The following is a 15,649-nucleotide window of genomic DNA, read 5'->3' on the forward strand; positions in this document are numbered from 1 at the left end:
ATCACTTGTCATCCTCTTTCCTTGTTAAGAGAGGAAGGGCTTGAGGAAGACATTAAGAGAAAAAGCCAGTGAGCACTAGAAGTGCAAGAATGGGGCTATACACCTGTCCCTTTCCTTCCCCAACTGGGCAGGATTCTTTAAAGGCTGGGTATATAAGAGTATATGAGCGCCTGTCTCTGAACTAAATTATGCCTCTCTGGTAAAATGTGTATAAGCAAGTCCTTAGTTCAACCAGACTGACTTGAGAGGTAAGAGCAGGGAAAAGCTGGAGTGTCAGATTTCTTCTAGAAGGTTCCGCCTGATTGTTATCAGAAGAGCCACTATAATACCATGTGGTTTATTAATCATGAATTGAGTGTTATGAGAATCAAACAATGAACAAGATCAAGATGTAGTCTTGGCCCTTTAACAGCTGGGGAAGACACACAAGCAGATGCCTTAATACAGCGTGTTACATTCTATGAAGAGAATACTTAGTTGAATTTAGCCAGTGTTTGGGGAAGAAGAGAGCTGTGGGGCCAAGAAAGTTCATCTACAGAATACCAAAGCTAACTCAGAAGACAAAAATAGTACTAAAAAGTATACATGATGGAAAGTGAGACAAGACTCTTGTTTGCAATAAAGGTTTTTGGACAAAAAAACCCACAATGATTTACTGGTATGCTATTACAACTACTGAGAAAGCTTAGTAAGGAGGCAGGCATAACACCAGCACCCCAATACCAAAAGCTTTTGTATATACCAGCAATAACCAATTAAATTTATGGAGGGGAGGTCCCATTCATCTAGAAGTAAGGTTAACTAGAAATGTAAGGCCTGTATTAATTTAAAAACATATCTATACTGACGGGTATGAAAGGAGACACCCCAAAATGGAGAGGCATGCCCTGTTTCTCTATGAGAAGACCCAACATAATAAAATGTCAGTTCTACCAAAGTAGAAATTCAAAGCAATTTCATACAGTCATAGCAAGGTTTTTATAAAGTTCATATGGAAGACAGAGCACAAGATAAAGTTTGAATATATATCAAAGCAGTTCATGGAGCAGGGTAAATGAAATAGTGTATTGGCACAGGAATAATCAATAGGTTAAAGGAACAAAACAGCATCCAAGAAGAGAGCGATGAATACATATGGGAATTTAATACCTGAAAAACAGCATAAGTAGGGAAGGATTGAACTGTTCAGTAAGTGATGCTGAGATTACTGACTTTGGAAAACATTTTCTTCTTTCATACCATGAATAAGAAATAAAATCCCGGTGAATTAAATATAGAAATGTAAAAATAACTAGAAGAAGATATCAGAAAAAAAATTTAATAAATGTGGGGTGAGGAAGACCTTCCTAAGCAAGACACAAAACCCAATATCCATGAAAAAAAGACTGATATATTTGACTATGTTAAAAAATATCTGTACACAAATATAAATAAGAGACAAAAGATTGGGAAAATATGCAAAATAGAAGGTTAAATATTCCTAATATAAAATGCACCTACAAAACAAGGTGAACAAAGGATATAAAAATATTTTGGTAAAAAAGAACTGTAAACAACAAACACAAAAACATTTAACTCCATAAGCAATCAGGACAATTAAAATGAGGTAACTATTTTTCAATCCATTGAAATGGCCTATTTAAAAGGATTGGTAATTGCTAGTGTTGGAGATAATGTGAGGAAACGAGCACTGTCGTTGAGGGAAGTATAAGTGGATACAGCTTTCTTGGGTGGATGATCTGTCAGTGTACCTCAGTATTTAAAATGGGGTTAGCCTCTGATTCTAGGCATTGAGCCAAAGAAATAGTCACACAGTTTCCTAAGAGTCAGGTGTGATAATTTATATTGAAGCATTTTTTTTTAAATAATAAAAATTAGATTCAACACAATTGTGCATAAATGTGGAAGCTTGAATTAGTACATACCAGGTTCTACTATGCATTACTCTGCAGCAGACAATATAGTAGCTCTGTGGTGTGGACATGAAAATATTTGTACGACATACTGATATGAAAAACAAGTTGCACAATAATATCACACACTCCTGTGTAGATTTATATGATTAAAAACCTGTTTACACACACATAGCATTCATGTGTCTGTGCACATAGAAAACAGTCTGTAATAGCACATATCAGGCTGTTGACAGTTTCCTCTGATGAAGGCCATAGGATTACAAGAAGAGGAAGGAAAGGGGCTTTTCATATTTTACCCTATTTAATTCTAGGTTTTTTTATCTTTCTAAAATAAGTATATTTTTATGGATGACAAGTAATTTTCTAAATTCCTCTTCATCACAGAAACTTGGAAAAGGCAAATATATAATATTCTATATGTCCTGTGTCCATATAATTTTCAAAATGTGTCCTAATATCTGAATGAAATGAGCTTTACTATATAAACCTCTCCAAGCTCTGTACCCATGAGGTGTTCCTACATAGTGTATTTAAACTTTTTTCTTAACCACAACCCACAGTAAAATTTTATTTTATGCAAAGTAAAAGGTTATCAGTTGTCCTGGCCCACACCTACCATGTGTGCACATATAATAAATGGAAAATTTCATCAAACCATTCTTACTGTACCTCTAGTGATTCACTCTTTGTTCTGTTCTGTTTCATTCTTTCAAAGAAAATTGTTTGCAACCCACAAGTAGGTTTCACAATCCACTAATGGGTCATGTCCTGCGGTTTGAAAACACTGGCCAGAGTGCTTCAACCACTTATTTGCTCGGTTTATCCCTAACAAAACCACTGTGCAAGGCTTCCCCACATTCGCTTTGTTATTTTATGGCTGAGAGTCGTTCTCCACTTGGACATTACTTCCAAAGCCCAGCTTTCTTCAGCTCTTTAACTCTCAATAGTCTTGATGCAATTTATGGTAGATTCCCCATTTAAAAACCCTTTCCTTACACTAAAAGCCTGAGTTTTCAAATTGACACATTTACAGGAGAATTCTAAGATATAACTTGGCCAAAGAGTTAAAAAGCAAGAAGACAAATGTCCTGTGACTTAAGGCTGTGACGAGGCAATTGCTTGGTATGAACTGCTGCTCCCAAGGCACATAACATACTGTCCGGGTTAAAAGGGCTCAACCTAATGCCCATGTTCCCTTTGAACAGTTTGTAAATTTTAAACCAGTGTAAATTAAAAACACACACCAACCAAGGAGATAAGGAGGCCTCCTATGGATTACGTAATCATTAACTTTGTTCCTGAGAGACCAGTGATGATTAGTTGGTTTCTTTAATGTCTTAGGAAGTCCTCAGAGTCCTTGCAATGTGGAAGAGGCTTTTATCTAAAAAGAAAGAAAGACAAAAACCCAAAATTCACAAAATCTTTAAATAATCCCAGGTCAGTATCCTAGATTATTACGTTTGAGTAGGATTTGAAAACATTAAAATCAGGTGGGGGAGTAGGAGAGACGCTTAAGGATACAAGCTTGCAATAAGTAGTAAGTCCTACAGATCTAATGCACGGTATAGTGAATATAGACAATACTGTGTGATAATCATCAAATTTACTGAGAGAATAGATCTTAATTATTTCAACCACTAAACAGAAATAGAGCTCCATAATGTCCTGTGACTGAAGGCTGTGACAAGGCAATCACTTGGAATGGGCTGCCGGGCACATAACATGCTATCTGGGTTAAAAGGGCTCAGCCTAATGCCCATGTTCCCTTAGTGTATTTGCAGTGTATAAATGTATCAAATCAACATGTTCTATGCCTTAAATTTACACAATGTTGTATGTCAAATATACTTCAATTTAAAAAAAAAACCACTAAAATCCATTTGCTAAATAGCTCTGTTTTCTTTATACCAAAGTCAAACTTCCCCTAACTCTGTCCTAAGAATTAAGTGCCTCATTGTATAGCAAGCTGATAGGAGACATTTTCAACATTATTCCAGGATTTGAAAACCCATAAGGGGCCAAAGGTGTTCTCTTTGGACCATGTATCAGTCATATCCTTGCACAAGCTGCACTTCCAGGCAGGTGAACTGCTGCTGTCCTGCGATGAGTGGCCAGAACAGCAAATGTGAGGCTGTGAAACACACTTTTCTTGGTTTCCTGGTCTTTATGGACACTTAGGCTCCTATTATTTTCTAAAGTTGCTCTCTTCCCCAATTTAGTCAATATGATAACTATAAATTTAAATTGGCCAATGCCTGAAAAAGTTTTGTAAACCTTTCCATTCACTTTTGTTTTTAAAAAAGTAAATAGTAGGTCCAGCTGGCATGGTTCAGCCGTCGAGCATCTACCTAGGATCCAGGAGATGGCGGTTCGATTCCCGGTCAGGGCACATGCCCGGGTTGCAGGCTCAATCCCCAGTGAGGTACGTGCAGGAGGCAGCCGATCAAGGACTTTCTCATCACTGATGCTTCTATCTCTCTCTCCCTCTCCCTTCCTCTCTCTGAAATCAATAAAGACATATTTAAAATTTTTTTTTATTAATGCCATCGCTTTCCATATTCCAAAGGCAGTTTATAAAAAAATAAATTAAATTAAATATTAGCAATTTTAACTTAAATAACTTTTTGCAGAATCACTCATTTTAGAGTGAAGTCCAAGTCTTTAAGCCTAGATTTTGAATACAATTGACAAGATAAAGCTTTTGTTTTCTCTCACGGAAAGATTTTTCCCTGAATCTTTTACTGGGGTGGGGTTTAATATTTTAAACCTTTAACTTTAGGTTCAAATAAAGCTTCAGGCCTAACACCCTCAATTGTCCATGACTTTGCCAGGCTTTTCAAGTATTTCCTTTTGTAAACAGGACCGGGATTAAACTTCCCACTAACCTGCGTTAAATCATCTTCACAATTTACAGAGAGATTATCATCATTTAGGGTCTTTCCATGTTTGGTCAGCTTGAGACCCATAATCCTTCTCAACAATGAAAAGACGCCCCCCACCCGATTACTTCCCCAGGTCCCCCGTCTCCCTTTAGGAGAGTCGGGCGCTGGGCCTCTGGTTAGAAAGCCTTGGCACTGCAGGGCGCTGGCCTCCCTGGCTGTAGAAGTTTACGTTGCTGCGTCCTGCAGGCTACGCTTCCCGTCACAGGCCTTGTCAGTGACTTGAGCATGACTGGGCCTCCTTCAGGAGCATGACTCTAGGAGAAGTAAAAAACAGCTCCATGTCCCCAGGGACTTCGGAGGCCCATGTGGAAGAGGCAAGGCGCCTTGCTAGAGCTAGAGAAGTCTTACCTCCAAGCGGGCAGAGATGCCTCTTCCAGGTGGCTTGCCCCGGGATGGTTCTGAGCAATAGCAGCTTCTAAGGAAAACATCCTGTGGCGGTACACAGGCCTCGGCCAGCCTTGGACTTTGACAGGGGAGGGGAGGGTCCCATGGCAGCAGAAACCCATGAGAGTGGGTTTCTCCCAGTTGAGTTTAAGTTTACAAGTCATGGAATCCGAAGAAGCCACATCCTGGAGACGGCGACGCCAAGATTGCGCTGCAGAGGAGCGAGCTGCAGGAAGAGCCAGCCCCGGCTGCCAGCCGCCGGCAGGGGCCCCTCTGGCTGACCCTGAACGGAAAAGAAATTGGGGCAAAAAATAATTTCTTTAGAGCTCAACCTTCAAGAACAAGGATATTTATTTCTTTTAGACTTTAATTCCTCCCTGAGAATTTAATATCATGAGGCATTTCATACAGTGCAAGTCGGGGCATTTTAATAATGCTGGCATTTATTATTTGGAGTAGTTTCATGCGTTCGTTTGTGGTCATTGCGTAAGTTCCAGTTATCTCTGCTGAATGTCCTACCTGGGACAAGGTACGGTGCAAAACAGATTGGGGAGCGAATTTTCTAGCCAGGGCGTTGGTAGATCCTCGAGTAAATTTAATCAGTGTTCTATTCAGACTCATTTCAGAAACCTCGGGATCCCATGGCTGACCTCGGGAGAACTCACAACACAATCATGACGACGACAGGATGCTCAGCACCCTTTCCCAGGGACAGCTGCTGCGCTTGGGCAGTGCTGGGCCCTATGTGTTAAGAAATCAAAATATTGGAGAGGCAGGGGGAAGGCATTTTCTCTGCCCTTCGTGTGCCAGCCTTATGCCACATAGATGAGTGTCTGCCTTCTCAGAGCTCTGGGGGACTAAGCTTCCACTCTCCTCTTCAGAGGCCTTTCTTTCTCCCGGGATGAGGCAGTGGCTTCTTCTGGCTGGTGAGATTGGCGAATGGTCATTATGCAGGCACCCCCTCCTCCCTCTGGTTCTCTTTTGGATCCCGCCTGTCCCCAGGCAGCATGCAATCTTCCTTTTAGTCTTGTGCTATGCCTGTAGTAAATTCACCAGAGCCTTCTCTGACTGTGTTGCACAACAGGCCTGCATTGCCTGGTCAGTCACTTCCACTTGATGGGGGAGGAAGATTGGGAAGCCTAGCCTGGACTTGGCCCCCAGTCGTCTCCAGCCCACCTTGAAAAGTCCTGATGCTGATATTTCGACCCATATCGGCATTTATTGGACTTCTGTTTCACTTGGGTTGTGAACTTTGGAGGGGAGAAGGGTAGGATTAATTTGTACCCTAAAAAACTCAACACTGTCTTCCTTCACGTGTCAAGAAATAGGACAATTAGGGTCTCGCCTCCATAGCTTCTGTCATAGGAGAGATTGACTTCCCTCCTCAGTTTCAGTTAGAAATACCAGGGAAACCACCTCACACCCATTAGGATGGGTACTATAAACAACAACAACAAACAAAATGAAAATAATAAGCACTGGTGAGGATGTGGAAGGACTGGAACCCTTGTGCAGAATTTAAAAGGATACAGGCACCATGGAAAAATAGTGTGTCGGTTCCTCAAAAAAATTAAAAATAGAAGTAGCCTATGATCCATCAATTCCACTTCTGAGTATATACCCAAAAGAATTGAAAGCAAAGTCTCAAAGAGGTATTTATACTTCCATGTTCATAGCAGAATTATTCACACTAGCCAAAAAGTAAAAGCAACCCATGTGTCAACTGACCAATAAATGGGTAAACAAAATGTGTTCTATCTGTACAAGGAATGCTGTTCAGCCTTCAAAAGGAAGGAAGCTCTGACATATGCTACAACATGTGTGAACCTTGAGGACATTATTCTAAGTGAAATAGCCACAAAAGGACCAATGCTGTATTACTGCACTCTTATGAAGAACTAGAGTGGTCATATTCATAGAGACAAAGTAGAATGGTGTTGCGAGGGTCTGGGAGGAGGGAAGGGGGGAATGGAGAGTGGCTGTTTAATAGCTACAGAGTTCTAGTTTTGAAAAATGAGAAGAGTTCTAGAGACTGGTTGCATGAAAATGTGAATGTACTTAACACTATTGAACAGTACACTCAAAAATGGTTAAAATGGTAATTTTTTGTGTGTATTTCAACAAGACTTTTTTAACTCCTGGGAAACACTTTTTATGAACACCCTTGAATCAGGGGGTAACTCAAAGAAACTAATTGTGGCCAACATGCAAACACCTGAGCCTCCACTCAAACTGTCCATGGTGTATTTTGATTTAAAGAATGGGTGCTGTCACTAGGTGATGTTTTACACAAGGTGAAAGTGCCCAAAGATAGAAGGGATGTGTAGCCAGGAGTGCAGTTCTGCTGTTTGAAGGGTGGTTTGAGTTGCTATTATGGAAGACTCTTGGAAAAATTCCCTGTGTAGGTCTGAGTTCCCCCAACATAACCATGTTAGAAACTTTCAACAGCCTGGGGACTTTTAACAGAACTATGACTATTGTTCTTAAGCAAAATGCACTAGGATTTCTGTGCTTCATTCAGAACATATCCTGTCTGTTTTAAGGAGGGGGAATAACATGGTATCTCTTGAAAGGGCGAAGTCCCTCTGAAAATATGCTTGCTTTGTTCCTTTGAAATGTGTGTGTGCACCGTTCTCCAAAAGAAGTTAAAGAAGATTGTGATGGGTTGAAACCATGAAATTTTGGGTTTTGTGTTGGGAGAAATAACAAATGGATCAAAGGATTTCTTGGAATAATTATGCTTTCAGAGGCTTGGCTGACCTTCTCAGCAGAACCCTTGGTTCACCACCTTGCCTGTTAAGGAGTGAACTTCAGCAGAGCTCCAGCCCCTAGGATTGTCTGGACTATTAGAAAGTCTCACTCTCAGACAGATGGTGAGTTTTCTATTTTTATTGACATTGTATTTAAAAAATAAGCCCATTCTCTAGCTTCTGTCACTTGGTATACTATGATTTCTGCTTCCTGGTGATAAAAAGAATCAGGTGGAATTACTCATAGAGGAGAGGCATCCCCAATTTTGGTTGGCCCTAAAAGAGCTGGGTTTCACAATGTCTCCTGAACAGGCAAGACATGAACCTGAGCGGTTCTGGCTCTTAGATGGGCTCACCTGTCCCCACCTTCTGTTACTATATCAAACAGGATATTCTCAACTGTTACATCAGAAATGGGACATCAGACCTTCTCATTGGTTTATGTCTTCCTAAGGCCCAAGCAGAGAAATAGGCTGAATAATTATTGGCTTAATTACTTATCCTGCTTAGTCATAACAAAAAAAAGTGTGTGTGTGTTTGTGTGTGTGTGTGCACGCATGCTAATATGTGTGCATGGACTTTTATTTCTGGCTTCTTTACATTCTAACTCAAAATTTGCTTAATATCTAGCCCTGGCTCATGTGGCTCAGTGGTTAGAGCACTGGCCCTTGCACTGAAGGGTTATGGGTTCGATTCCCAGTCAAGGGCATGTACTTGGGTTGCAGGTTCAACCCCTTCCCCGGTTGAGGGGGCATGTGGGAGGCAACCAATTGATGTGTCTCTCTCACACTGATGTCTCTCTCCTCTCTTCCTTCTATTCTCTCTAAAATAATCAATGGGAAAAAAATATCCTCGGGTGAGGGTTAATAAATTTGCTTACTACCTATTATATACAGTAAAAAAGCAAAGTGCATAGCAGGGCATACGGCATGCTACCTTTCTTTAAAAGGGAAGGAGAGATTAAATACATTTGCATTTGCTCCTATTTGCTAAAGAAACTCTGGAAACATACAAAAACAACTGATAGAAGTGGCTCCTAGCGGAGGTGGAATGTCCTAGATGTGTGGAGGGCACATTTCCTCTGTACATCCCTTAGAACCATGTGAATGTATCACCAATTCAAAAATATAGTCAGTACAAAACTAAAATTGTCCTTGAGAGCTGGACGTTCTCTGTCTACATTCTGAATTCCTGTAATGTTTGGAAGTTTTAAAGCGATTATGTGTTACATTTGCCTCAGAAAAACTTAAAGAGGGAGAAAACCGTGATGGAACAATACAGAAGGAGGCCTAGGGAAACAAAGTATCAAATGTTTCTCCTGGCAAAACAGTCTAAAAAGAAGCCCAGTTCAAAAAGTAGGGCAGAAGAGAGAATCTCCCACCCACTGGGGCTTCGGTAGCAACAGGTCTCAAAACTCAGATTGCAAACCGGCTAGAAAGCTCCTCCTGCGCCATGCTCCCAAGGATGGCCCAGCGGTTCCTCTGGCAGTCAGCGGTCACAGAGAGGCTGAAGGCCGGGCGAATGGCAACAGCTGGCTCGGTGATAAACAATGAAAAGAGGTGAGAAGTAGCTTGGGATGAAATGGGGCCATAGATCTACGGAGAACAAAGAAAATCCTAACCGACGCCACCTAAGACACCATGGATCAGTTCTGGGGCTGGCAGAATAGGGGAGCGTCCCGCTGAAAAGCCACCAGACACTGTCGGAAGCTGCGCCTTGGAGAGGCGGCCGCCCCGGGCAGGGCGAGGCGGGCACGTCCCTGCCTGCGCCGCCCTGGCTGCTCACGCCCTTCGCTTTCTAGATCTCATCTGTTGCTCAGGTTTGGCTTGTATTTCTCTGAACTTGCTCTCTCCTTAAATAATTTAATAGGCTTTATGGACATCTTTAAGTCATTCTAAAGAGCAGGGAAGCGTGTACAATATGATTATATTCCCTGGACTAGAAATGCAGCGGTTTGGTTTCAAACCAAATCTCCTTGGTTTGATTGACCAGATCCATGGTGACTTTAGACAAATCCTTGATCTGGGGTTAGCTTTTCCTTCTCTGAAATGGGAAAAGAGGTGCCAGCAGGGCACAGGAAAGAAATAACACCTGTGGGGCACAGATGGCAGACCTGGCCCAGCTGGCAGAGTCTCTTCCCCTCCGTGGGCCACCTTCCTCATCAAAGTGAAGGAGTTCCCAAAATTCTGAGACCTGCGATTTGCATTTAAAAGCAAACACCCAAAAACCTAAGTAAGCCACACTGAAAATATCGTATCTGGACATGTGAAACAATCCCAGGTTGTTTGAAAGAAAGTAGGTGTTTTCCCCTTATTTTTCATAAGCACACTTGGTCATTTTCTTTCAACTATAACGTTAGAATGTAGAATGCAAAGTTTTTGACACCCAAGTTCCACATCAACAGTATACCTGGTAAGGGTTCATTAATCATCTTTAGTTGCCCACAGAAGTTAATTTTATATCTAGAGATTTGAGACTTGTGGGGCCAGCCTGGGCACCAAGCCATTCAGGGTTACTTAAGAGGTTTTTTTGGCTATACAAGTTACAGGGATGCTAGGAGAGATGGCATCAGTAAAAAAAATGGTGGTGATGAGTCTTTCATCAGTCCCCAGTTCTTCAAGCCTCCACCTGGTGACATGTTAGTACTCGAGGTAGCAACCAGCCATTCGGCCTCAGCAGAACCACTTTGCGGGAGGATGGGCCTCAGCAGTCACAGGCTCTAAAGACTTACAAAGTGGCATCCCCGGATCTCCAGGTTTCTTGGTGGTTTTTGCCTACCCTCACCCCACTCTTAAAATAACCAACTTTTACAAAGAAGATTAAGTTTTTGATGTTCACTATAGAAAATTCTGAAGAAATAATAGATACCCACAGTTTCTTTCTCTCAGCAACAAGGACTGTCACCACTGTCCCTTGTTTTCCTTCTTCCTGTCCTGCACTCCCAAAATATCAAGCGCAAGCCATGCCTGATGCCAGGGTGTAGCCAAGAACAAGGCGAGTGCAGTCTCAGCTCTCAGAGAAGGTGCATTTTAGGGTGGAAAATGAAGTACACAAGTATTTCAGAGACTGGAAAGTTATGAGAGAAATGACCTAGGAAATATGGCCAAGAGGAACTGGAGGGCTGGCTGGGGGTACTTCTGATAAGGTAGCCGGGTGGGACTTGAGGAGGTGGTGTCTAAACGGCAGGCCGAGGCTTGGCAGAGCCAGCTTTGGGGAGGCCAGGGAGAGAACGCGGGGGAAGGAAGGAGCTTGAGAGGGTCCTAGGACTGAAAGGGCAGTTTGGATGACAGGCCAAGGGCTGGGCTAAGAGTCACTAAGGACCAGGCCAGGTAGGGTCTTGTGGGCCCATTAGTCACTGTTCTAAATGTAGCAGGAAGCCCTTAGAGGGCTTTAATCAGGGCAGTTACAGAGCTACTTGGTGTATATTTTTAAAAGATGACTGTTGCTGCTGTTTGGAAATTGGATTCTAAGGGAGCAAAGCGAATGTAAGGAGACCGGATCCTAGAGTCTAGAAGAGACCATAAGAGCTTGGACTAGGCGGGTGGACAGAGAAGCAGATGGACTGCAGGGTTTTGAGATAGAACATACGGCTAAGAGACTGAATATGACAATGAGGAAACATAAAACCTCCTTTGAAGCCTTGCTGAACGGGGTGAGGATAATTCATTAGTAATGACAAGCAGTTTTCTGTCTCTAGAGGTAAAGCCTTCAGCTTTGGAACAGACCTTTTTTTGTTTCAGGAGAATTACCACAGTTGGTCTAGTGTTTATAAATTCATTTTTTCACTCAACAAATCATGATTGTGAGCTTACCCAGGGTATCCTAGCAAACCAAGCAGAGAAAAGCCCTGCCCAGCTAGAGCTTGCATGCTAGCACACAGACAATACACATAGAAAATGACCTAATTATCCAGCATGCTAGGTAGTGATTCATGCTTTGGCAAAAGAGAAATGTTAGCAGGCTAAGAGGAATCAAGAGCACTAGGCATGAGGGGGAGGTTTTGATATCAAGTAGGGAAATCAGGGCAGACCTCATTAAGCAGATGACTTTTGTAAAATAGAAAAGATAATGTAATATATAAAAATATAAAAGGATATAAACATATCAAACACCAGAAGGTCCAGGAGGGCAGTGACCATGCTTGCATTCTTCATGGCACATGGTAGGAATACAGTACAGTTCCCACTTGAAAAACGTGAGGATTTGAGGCACAACCTTCTCACACTTGAAAATCTGCATATAACTTTAACTCCCCAAAAACTTAACTAATAGCCTACTGTTGACTGAAGCCTTACTGATAACATAAATGGTTGATTAACACATATTTTGCATGTTATATGTATTATATACTGTATTGTCACAATAAAGTACGCTAGAGAAAAGAAAATGTTACTAAGAAAATCATAAGGAAGAGAAAAATACATTTATAGTACTATTCTGAATTTATCAATGTAAATTTATGTTGTCTATTTTAAGCTACACAGATCACCTGCAAGTTTTTTCAAATTTTTGATTGAAAAAAATCCACGAATAAGTGGACTGGCACAATTCAAATCCATGTTGTTTAAGGGTCAACTGTATTTATTGAATGAATGAATGAATGATTGAATGAGTCTGAATGTATCCATGTTCTGATTTGGGGTGTTTGGGACTATAAATTGTCTAAGTTTGAGTATCAAATATGACTCCAAGGAGGTGGGCTTTTTTGTGTGGGGGTGCGGGGAATAATCATTATTTTTTGGCTGTGGGGGGATAGAGATATTTATTTGTTGCTGTGATGGCAAGCAGCTTTCTTTTCACGCTAACCATAGTCCTGCGCCATTAAAGTTTTAATATTGGTATAGCAGTTCACCACACACAAACCATGCTTTGTTGAACCTGTCTTCCCTGTGTTTACCCATCACCCTCTGCCAGCCACACACCCACCTTCCTCTTCCTCCAGTTCATTTCTGTGATCATGGAAAGGGCTTTCATGCAAGGCAGCTCTGAATTTGGAGTCTTGTTATTTTTTATTAATCTCTGCGTCCTTTCTGTACCAAACGCGAACCAAAAAATAAATCAAAGCACAAGCACTACTTATGGCTAAGGCAGTGTGTGTGGTCCTTTGGAGTTGGGACTTAGTTCGGGGTATGAGAAAAAGAAAGGGGCAGAGAAGCAGGACTTTCTGAGACCTGAGCTGGCTCCACCCTCCTGCTCCCTGGCTTTGCTCTACCTCCTTCCTCTTAGTACTTGCTCTGGCCCCCACAAGGAAAGGAAAGAATAAAACCCCGCCAGGTTATTAACACTGCAAATGTTATTCTAGAACCGAGACTTGGTTTCTATAATACAAACGTAAGAAAATACAATAGTCGAGGTATAACTATTAAATATCATAAATATAATAGTCTGGGCACACATGAACTTTGGCCAGGTGATTAAACAAGCACTCTGTGGCCCATTTTCATGCTTCCATTGGATCCCCGGAGCCAGGTAGCCCAGGTAAAGAGAGCTGATCCAAAAAATGCATCTAGTCAGGGCCAGCTCAACTGGGTGTGGTGAATAGTGTCTAGAAGAAACGGTGCCAGGAATTTTCTTTCTTACCTTACAAAAAAAAAAAAATAGTAGTAGAATAAGTACATTTTCAGGTTAAAAACATTCTGGTGCTTTTTCCCTATCAGAATCTTTTTAGAGTGTTAAGAGAGAACAGCAGTGTGCAGTCCCCGTGCAGCTTTGCCCACCGATCCATAGAGAGCACTTCTCTTAAAATGACTCCTTTGGAGACTTGACTTGTGCAAAGCTTGGCGTGCTCTCTATATCAGTCATTTGAAAATGAAGCAAAGGGAGGTAGGGAGGGACGGCTAGGCAGAGCACAGAAGAATTTAGGGGAGTGAATTTATTCTGTATGATACTATAACAGTGTATACATGTCATCATGACATTTGTCCAAACCCATAGAATGTACAACTGTGGACTTCGGGTGATGATGTGTCAGTCAGTGTAGGACCATGGACTGTAACCAGTGTGCCACTCAGGAAGGAGGGGGGATATTGATAATAGAGGAAATCTCTGCAACTGCCTCTCAATTTTGCTGTGAACCTAAAACTGCCCTAAAAATAAAGTCTATTTAAAATAAAGTTAAAAAATAACCTGAAGTAAAATGAACTTTGAAGACACTGTGCTAAGCGATATAAGCCAGTCACAAAAGAGAAATAGTGTGTGATTCCACTTACAGAAGGTACTTAGAATAGTCAAGTTTAGAGGCAGATAGTAGAACTGTGGTTGCCAGGGGCTGGTGGGGGTGGGGTGGGTGGGGCAACAGGGACTTACTGTTCAATGGTACAGAGTTTGAATCTGGGCACATGAAGATGTTCTGGAGGTGGATGGTGGGTGCACAACAGTGTGAATGTACTATCACCGATCGGTATACTTGAAAATGGCTCAAGTGATACTTTTTTTATGTATAGTTGTTCACAATTTTAAAAATAAAGCAAAGTAGGGTGGGGAGATAAACTGAGAGAGTAAGTTGGGGTCAGTGTGAAGAGTGTAACAGGATTTTGGCTACATTCCTCATTTTCTCTGGGAACAAAGAATGGTAAGGGAAACGGATCTTTAGCTACAAAAAGGGCTGCAGAAATGATCTCCCCTCATTGGAACAATTCCCAGTCAGGGCCCATGCCCGTGTTGCAGGCTGGATCCCCAGTGGGGGATGTGCAGGAGGCAGCAGATCAATGACTCTCTCATCATTGATGTTTCTCTCTCTCCCCCCTCCCTTCCTCTCTCTGAAATCAATAAAGAGATATTTAAATAAATAAATAAATGGTGGGGAAAAAATCCAAAACAAACAAAAAAACCCCATCCACTTTGTACACCTCCCAGTGCCCTTCTAGCTGCTAGATGGGATGTTGCCCAGATTCATGAATTGCTTTAAAAAGTCAATTCGATCTTCAAATTTACTCAGTTGAATTTTGTTTAACACCTTCCATGAAATTTTGCAATTTGCTAAATGAAGGTGCTGAGGGTGGCAGTGACCTTGTTCATTTCAGCTTTTTCTAGAAACTTAACCCTACAACTCCCAAACCCAAAGCCCTACCTCTAGTCCCAGCCCCATCCCACCCACATACCACAAAAAGCAAACAAATGCCAAAACCCTGTCAGCTTTCAAGCCTTTTGAAATGGGTTGTTGACAGTGTGGCTAGTGTTACCAAAAGTCTCAGGACAGGCACTGTGTGTATTTGTGGCACATCACTTTTGCTCCAATATTTGGGGAAATATTGTTATATTAAAAGAAACTAGGTTAAATCGTGGAGAAGAACTCCTAGTTCACATTAAAAAAAAATGATGGAATTCCACACTTCAGAGAAACTTCTTTCTTGCAGGGGAGGGGGCCTTCCTCTTTCAGAACCCCATGGGAGCCTCCACGGGAGCTCGAGAAGGTCACTATTGCAGAAACATTTGAGCATTTTTGGCTCTGTGCCCCCCGGGGCCTGGCTCTGGGCCTCCCCACTGGCTTGGGCTGCAGCTCCCCAGGGGTATTGCGTTCCTGTTAACATCTCCTCACGTTTCTAAAGTCACAGCTTGTCAGCGCTGGCGAACCTGAGAGCTACTGCCAGGTTCCAGCTTGTTGATTTCACAAGAGGAAATGAAGAATCAGCATCTTTTAAGGACTTGCCCGGGGCGG

This window comes from Miniopterus natalensis, chromosome 12 (genome assembly GCF_054644295.1).
Source record: "Miniopterus natalensis isolate mMinNat1 chromosome 12, mMinNat1.hap1, whole genome shotgun sequence".
Taxonomy (NCBI): domain Eukaryota; kingdom Metazoa; phylum Chordata; class Mammalia; order Chiroptera; family Miniopteridae; genus Miniopterus; species Miniopterus natalensis.